The sequence below is a fragment of the Cebus imitator genome, unplaced genomic scaffold (assembly GCF_001604975.1).
Source record: "Cebus imitator isolate Cc_AM_T3 unplaced genomic scaffold, Cebus_imitator-1.0 Scaffold372, whole genome shotgun sequence".
NCBI classification, from domain to species: domain Eukaryota; kingdom Metazoa; phylum Chordata; class Mammalia; order Primates; family Cebidae; genus Cebus; species Cebus imitator.
This window is the reverse complement of record NW_016107687.1, coordinates 1,258,783-1,266,768: the sequence shown is the minus strand read 5'-3', so window position 1 is coordinate 1,266,768 and position 7,986 is coordinate 1,258,783. Positions and strand designations below refer to the sequence as shown.

At 41.0% G+C, this 7,986-nt stretch overlaps 1 protein-coding gene across 3 annotated transcripts in view; it reads left to right on the top strand.

Annotated features, from left to right (window-relative positions):
- The window catches only part of SRGAP1 (SLIT-ROBO Rho GTPase activating protein 1), a 324,767-nt gene that overhangs the window by 231,113 nt on the left and 85,668 nt on the right, over window positions 1-7,986 (top strand). The window lies entirely within an intron of this gene.

Below are 7,986 nucleotides of genomic sequence, written 5' to 3'. Positions count from 1 at the left end.
GGGGTTTCACCATGTTGACCAGGATGGTCTCGATCTCTTGACCTCGTGATCCACCCGCCTCGGCCTCCCAAAGTGCTGGGATTACAGGCGTGAGCCACCGCGCCCGGCCCTTTCTGATTTTTTCAAATCATCATCTTTAATCAAGTCTTTTTTCTGTTTAGGGAAATAGGACCCCCAAAAGACAGGGTTGCAGGCTTATTTTACTTGATGATTGTTTTAGGGCAGTGCTTCTCAGACTTTTAATGTGCATATGAATCACGTGTGTATCCTTTTTAATCTTCAGATTCTGAAATAGGTCAGTAGTGAGACTCGGGATCCCTTTATTTTTTTTTTGATACAGGGGTCCCACTTGTGGCCCAGGCTGGAGTGGAGTGGCCCGATCTCAGCTGACTGCAACCTCTACCTCCCAGGATCAAGTGATTCCACTCAGCTCACCCTCCTGAGTAGCTAGGACCACAGCACCTGCCCCCATACCCGGTTAATTTTTTAAATTTTTTGTAGAGACAGTGTCTGACTATGTTACCCAGGCTGGTCTTGAACCTCTGGGCTCAAACAATCCTTCTGCCTTGGCCTCCCAAAGTGTTGGGATTAGAGGTGTGAGCCACTGCACTCAGCCAAGATCCTGCATTTCTAGCAAGCCCCCAGTGATGCCATTGCTGCTGGTGCACATACTAAATTTTAAATAGCAAGATTTCAGAATATCTTTACTTTAAAATTTCAAATGTAATAATTCTGAAATTATAGGGTAAAGGTTAGAATTAAGTAGGTTAGTTGTAAGGACCAACCTATTTAATTGAATTCCAAGGGTGGAATTAAGTAGGTTCTAGGGACAGGTCAGTGATTGAATGTGTATCTTCAGAAAGCAGATCCAGTGGTTCCCATCCTGGTAGATACATCCTTTGTACAAACATTGATTTCTTTGTGACTTCTCCACTATTTTAACAGCAAACTAACAGAGAGCTTAGGTTCAAATTCCTTGAGGATGGAGATAGTTTAATTACTATGTTCCAATCTTTATGTGCCTAGAGCCTAGCATATTCACTGGCACTTAATCCATGGCCAATTACTGTGTTGAATTGAATCAAATAGAACTGATTGAACTTCACTGGAACAATATAAGGAAAGGATCTGGTTTTGTACCTTTAAAGTCACTTGTTTCCTCTTTAAGTGATTTATACTGCTTTTATATACAAATTGAAAATCAAGCTGTCAGTAATTGTCAGTAATTGATTACTAATTTCAGAGTTGTTTTTTTTAAGTCATATTCTCTTAAAATACAACATGAAAAAATAAAATATAAATACAAATTAAAGATAATGAAGATTCAAGAATCTCAAAGCTGTTATATTCCTAGGAATACTAAATGAAATTCTACCTCCAATAAGCAGACTTTGGCAATCATTAATTATTTAAGAATTTTATTCTAGGGGTAAGAGGGAAGGCATTCCTAGACTATTTTGGGAGATTCTAACCTGTTCTTCTCACTTCTCAAAGAGTACAGTTTATTCTTGATCTTCAATAAAATAATGCAAATCCAAAATATCGTAGTTAGTGTATTTGCAACCTACACAGATTCCAATAAATTATTGTATCAATCTCAGTATTGCACAAATAAAACTTGAATGCTATTTTTCATTCTTTTCTTTTGGTATTTTATTTTGCCTTTTTTATTTTTTAACAGCTTTATGGAGATATAATTCACATACTATATAGTTTACTCATTATAAATCTACAGTTGACTTTTAGTATACTGAGAGTTGTGTATCCATCACCACAATCAATTTTAGAACATGTTAATTACCCACCAAAGAAACCCTGCAGTAGCTGCTGCTGTGTTTGCTGCTCATTTGAGTCGCAGTTTTATAGATTGACCTAAGACTATGGATCCAGAATTTGAGATATAAAAGAAAATTAGGGAGGAAGATCCAAGATAGCTCTTTAGGAACAGCTCTCAGTTGCAGCTCCCAGTGAAAGCACAGAGGGTGAGTGGACACTGCATTTTTATTGCCCACGGACCAGGAGATTCCCAGGCGGAGGAGCCCCACGGGTCGCCAGCACGGCTGTTTTGGCTGGCGCAGTTCTTTTGGTCAGCGTGGCTGCTTTGTCAGTGCCCTGGCCGGCGGTTCTCCATACAAAATACACTGGTCCGGGTGCCCTTTTGGCTGGCGATTGGAGACCCGGGAAGTCGCCCATTCATCTTATTAAAGAGGGGACTGAACAGGGAGCCAGGCCAGGAGATTCCTGGCCAAAAAAAGCGCTGCTGTTTAAGCCAGTGCAGTGATTCGCCACACGGGAAATCACACACATCCCAGCTATCAACAGGCCACTGGGATAGAGTCGACTGTTCAACTAAAAAAAAAGGCTCTGAGGCATGGGGGCGGGTGATCAGGCTTGGCTGGTCCCACCCCCACAAAAGAACAGCAATCAGAATCTCTCTGAATTGAGAGTTTCACAGCAAGCACAGATGAACCCAGAACAGTCCAGCTCTGTGGGGGAGGGGTGTCCGCCATTACCAAGGCACTCCACCACTAGGGAGGTAGTCTGCCATTGCTGAGGCAGCCTGCCTTTGCCAAGGCAACCTGCCATTGCTGAGGCTGCCTGCCATTGCCAAGGCAACCTGCCATTACAGAGAGAGTCCGCCAATACAGAGGCGGGCCACCATTGCCGAGGCAGTTCTGACTACACCCATATAAACAAGACTGCAGGGAAGTTCACACGGCAGCTGGGCGGAGCCCACAGCAGCTCAGCAAAGCCTCTGCAGGCAGACAATGACCAGGCTGCCTCCTTGCTGGGCAGGGCAGCCCGGAAAAAAAAAAAGGCAGCCGCACAATGGAAACTCATAAATAAAGCCCTAACTCCCTGGGACAGAGCACCTGGGAACAAAAAGCAGTTCATGAGTTCTGCTGCAGCAGACCTAAACGTACCTGCCCAGCAGCTCTGAATGAACAACGGAGCTCACAGCTCAGCACTTCAGCTCCTATAAAGGACAGACTGTCTCCTCAAGCAGCTCCCTGGCCCCTGTATATCCAGAGTCACCTCATAAAGGAGAGATCAGACTGACATTTGGCGGGTATCCTTCTGGGACAAAGATAGCAGAAGAAGAAACTGGTAGCAACCCTTACTGTTCTGCAGCTGCTGCAGGCGATCCCCAGGCAAGCAGGGCCTAGAGTGGACCTCAGCAGTCCTACAGCAGAGGGGCCAGACTGTTAGAAGGAGAACTAAGCAACAGAAATAACTTCATCATCAACAAACAGAACATCCACTCAGAGACCCAATCTCAAAGTCAGCAACTACAAAGACGACAGGTAGATAAATCCATAAAGATGGGAAGAAACCAGCGTAAAAAGGATGAAAACACCCAAAAACAGAACACCTGTCCTCCTACAAGGGATCACAACTCACCAGCAAGGGAACAAGGTTGGATGGAGAAGGAGTATGATGAAATGACAGAATCAGACTTCAGAAGGTGGGTAGTAAGAAACTTCTGTAAACTAAAAGAACATGTTCTAACCAAATGCAAAGAAATCAAGAACCTTGAAAAAAGATTTGACGAAATACTAACGAGAATGGACAAATTAGAAAGGAATATATGTGAATTGATGGAGCTGAAAAACGCAACACGAGAACTTCGCGAAGCATGCACAAGTTTCAACAGCCGAATTTACCAAGCAGAAGAAAAGATATCAGAGGTCAAAAATCAACTCAATGAAATAAAACAAGAAGGTATGATTAGAGAAAAAAAGATAAAAACGAATGAACAAAGTCTCCAAGAAATGTGGGACTATGTGAAAAGACCTAATCTACGTTTGATAGGTGTACCTGAATGTGACGAAGAGCATGAATCCAAGCTGGAAAATACTCTTCAGGATATTATCCAGGAAAACTTCCCCAACCTAGCAAGGCAGGCAAACATTCAAGTCCAGGAAATACAGAGAACACCACAAAGATATTCATCAAGAAGAGCAACCCCAAGGCACATAATCATCAGATTCATCAGGGTTGAAATGAAGGAGAAAATACTAAGGGCAGCAGAGAGAAAGGTCGGGTTACCCACAAAGGGAAGCCCATCAGACTCAGCAGATCTCTCAGCAGAAACCCTACAAGCCAGAAGAGAGTGGGGGCCAATATTCAGCATCCTTAAAGAAAAGAACTTTCAACCCAGAATCTCATATCCAGCCAAACTAAGCTTCATAAGTCAAGGAAAAATAAAATCCTTTGTGAACAAGCAATTACTCAGAGATTTCATCACCACCAGGCCTGCTTTATAAGAGCTCCTGAAAGAGGCTCTACACATATAAAGGAACAACCAGTACCAGTCACTCCAAAAACATGCCAAATGGTAAAGAGAATCAATACAATGAAGAATCTACATCAACTAATGAGCAAAAGAGCCAGCTAGCACCAAAATGGCAGTATCAAATTCACACATAACAATATTAACCCTAAATGTAAATGGACTAAATGCCCCAATCAAAAGACACAGACTGGCAAATTGGATCAAAAGCCAAAACCCATTGGTGTGCTGTATCCAGGAAACCCATCTCACATGCAAGCATACACAAAGGCTCAAAATAAAGGGATAGAGGAAGATTTACCAAGCAAATGGAGGGCAAAAAAAAGCAGGAGTTGCAATTCTCATCTCTGATAAATTAGACTTTAAAGCAACAAAGATCAAAAGAGACAAAGAAGGACATTACATAATGGTAAAAGGATCAATGCAACAAGAAGAGCTAACGCACCCAATACAGGAGCACCCAGATACATAAGGCAAGTTCTTAATGACTTACAAAGAGACTTAGATTCCCACACAATTATAGTGGGTGACTTTAACACCCCATTGTCAATATTAAACAGATCAACCAAACAGAAAATTAACAAGGATATCCAGGACTTGAACTCAGACCTGGACCAAGCAAACCTAATAGACATTTACAGAACTCTCCACCCCAAATCCACAGAATATACATTCTTCTCAGCACCACATCACACCTACTCTAAAATTGACCGCATAATTGGAAGTAAATCACTCCTCAGCAAATGCAAAAGAACGGAAATCATAACAAACAGTCTCTCAGACCACAGTGCAATCAAGTTAGAACTCAGAATTCAAAAACTAACTCAGAACCACACAACTTCGTGGAAACTGAACAACTTGCTCTTGAATGTTGTCTGGATAAACAATGAAATGAAGACAGAAATAAAGATGTTCTTCGAAACCAACGAGAACGAAGACACAACATACAGAATCTCTGGGACACATTTAAAGCAGTCTCTAGAGGAAAATATATAGCAATAAGTGCCCACTTGTGAGCCAAGGAGAGATCTAAAATTGACACCCTATCGTCAAAATTGAAAGAGCTAGAGGAGCAAGATCAAAAAAACTCAAAGTCTAGCAGAAGACAAGAAATAGCTAAGATCAGAGCAGAACTGAAGGAGATAGAGACACAAAAAACCCTTCAAAAAATCAATAAATCCAGGAGCTAATTTTTTGAAAAGATAAACAAAAATAGACCACTAGCCAGGTTAATAAAAAAGAAAAGAGAGAATAACCAAATTGATGCAATAAAAAATAATAAAGGGGTTATCACCACAAATTCCACAGAAATTCAAACCATAATCAGAGATAATTACAAACAACTCTATGCACATAAACTAGTAAACCTGGAAGAAATGGTTAAATTCCTGGACACTTGTGTCCTCCCAAGACTAAACCAAGAAGAAGCCGAAACCCTGAACAGACCCATAACAAGGTCTGAAGTGGAGGCAGCAATTAAGAGCCTACCACCCAATAAAAGCCCAGGTCCAGATGGGTTCACAGCCGAATTCTACCAGACATACAAAGAGGAGCTGGTACCATTCCTTCTGAAACTATTCCAAACAATCCAAAAAGAGGGAATCCTTCCCAAATCGTTTTATGAGACCAACATCATCCTGAGACCAAAACCCAGCAGGGACTCAAGAAGAAAAGAAAACTTCAGGCAAATATCCATGATGAACATGGACGCAAAAATCTTCAATAAAATACTGGCAAGCCGATTGCAACAGCACATCAAAAAGCTTATCCACCACGATCAAGTAGGCTTCATCCCGGGGATGCAAGGCTGGTTCAACATACGCAAGTCTATAAACATAATTCACCACATAAACAGAAACAAAGACAAAAACCACATGATTATCTCAATAGATGCAGAGAAGGCCTTTGACAAAATTCAGCAGCCCTTTATGATAAAAACTCTCAATAAGCTAGGTGCTGATGGAACGTATCTCAAAATAATAAAAGCTATTTACGACAAACCAACAGCCAATATTATAGTGAATGGGCAAAAACTGGAAGCATTCCCTTTGAAATCTGGCACTAGACAAGGATGCCCTCTCTCACCACTCCTATTTAATATAGTACTGGAAGTTCTAGCCAGAACAATCGGGCAAGAAAAAGAAATAAAGGGTATTCAAATAGGAAAGGAGGAAGTCAAATTGTCTCTATTTGCAGACGATGTGATTGTATATCTAGAAGACCCCATCGTCTCAGCCCAAAATCTCCTGAAACTGACAAGCAAGTTCAGCAAAGTCTCAGGATACAAAATCAATGTGCAAAACTCACATGCATTCCTATACACCAATAACAGACTTAAAGACAGCCAAATCAAGAACTGCAACACTGTTTACAATAGCAAAGACCTGGAACCAACCCAAATGCCCATCGATGATAGACTGGACAGGGAAAATGTGGCACATATACACCATGGAATATTATGCAGCCATCAAAAACGATGAGTTTGGGTCCTTTGTAGGGACATGGATGAACCTGGAAACCATTATTCTCAGCAAACTGACGCAAGAGCAGAAGATCAAACACCACATGTTCTCACTCATAGACGGGTGTTGAACAGTGAGAACACGTGGACACAGGGAGGGGAGCACTACACACTGGGGTCAGTTGGGGGGAAATAGGGGAGGGACAGCGGGGGGTGGGGAGTTGGGGAGAGAGAGCATGGGGAGAAATGCCAGATATAGGTGATGGGGAGGAAGGCAGCAAATCACACTGCCACATATGTACCCATGCAACAATCTTGCATGTTCTTCACATGTACCCCAAAACCTAATATGCAGTAAAATAAATTAAAAAAGAAAAAAAAAGAAATCCCGCACCCCTCAGCCATTACCCTTACTTCTTCCCTCTTCCTAGCCCTCATCAACCACTAATCTACTTTTTGTCTTTATGGATTTGTCTCTTCTGAATATTTCATGTCAGTGAAATCATATGTGGTCTTTTGTGATTTGCTTCTTTCACCTACAATAGTATTTTCAAAGTTCACCCATATTATAGCATGCATCAGTTCTTCCTTCCTTTTTGTGGCTGAATAATATTTAATGATATGGCTATACCACATTTCATTTGCTGGTTTGTAGACATTTGGATTGTTTTTGCCTTTTTGCTGTTGTTAATAATACTACTATAGACATTTGTGTACACATTTTTGGGTGGAAATATGTTTTCATTTCCCTTGGATATATATCTAAGAGCAGATTTGCTGAGTCATACAATAACTATGTTTAACTTCTTGAGGACCTACCAGATTGTTTTGCAAAGTGACATTCCCACCAGCAGTGTATGAGGGTTCCAGTTTCTCCACATTCTCTTATTGATTGTTTGTCTTATTGATTACAGCCATCTTAGTGGGTGTGAAGTGGTATCTCACTGTGGGTTTGATTTGCATTTCCCTGATTACCATTAGTATTTCCCAGTGATTTTGAGAATCTCTTCATGTGCTTGTTGACCATTTGTATGTCATCTTTGAAGAAATGTCTATTCAGATTCATTGACCATTTTAAAATTAGGCTTTGTCTTTTTATTGTTGAGTTGTAAGAGTTCTTTATATATTCTAGCTATAAGTACCTAATAAGATATATGATTTGCAAAATGTCTTCCCATTCTGTGGGTTCTCTTTTCACTCTCTTGATAATGACATTTTTTTTTTCTTTTTT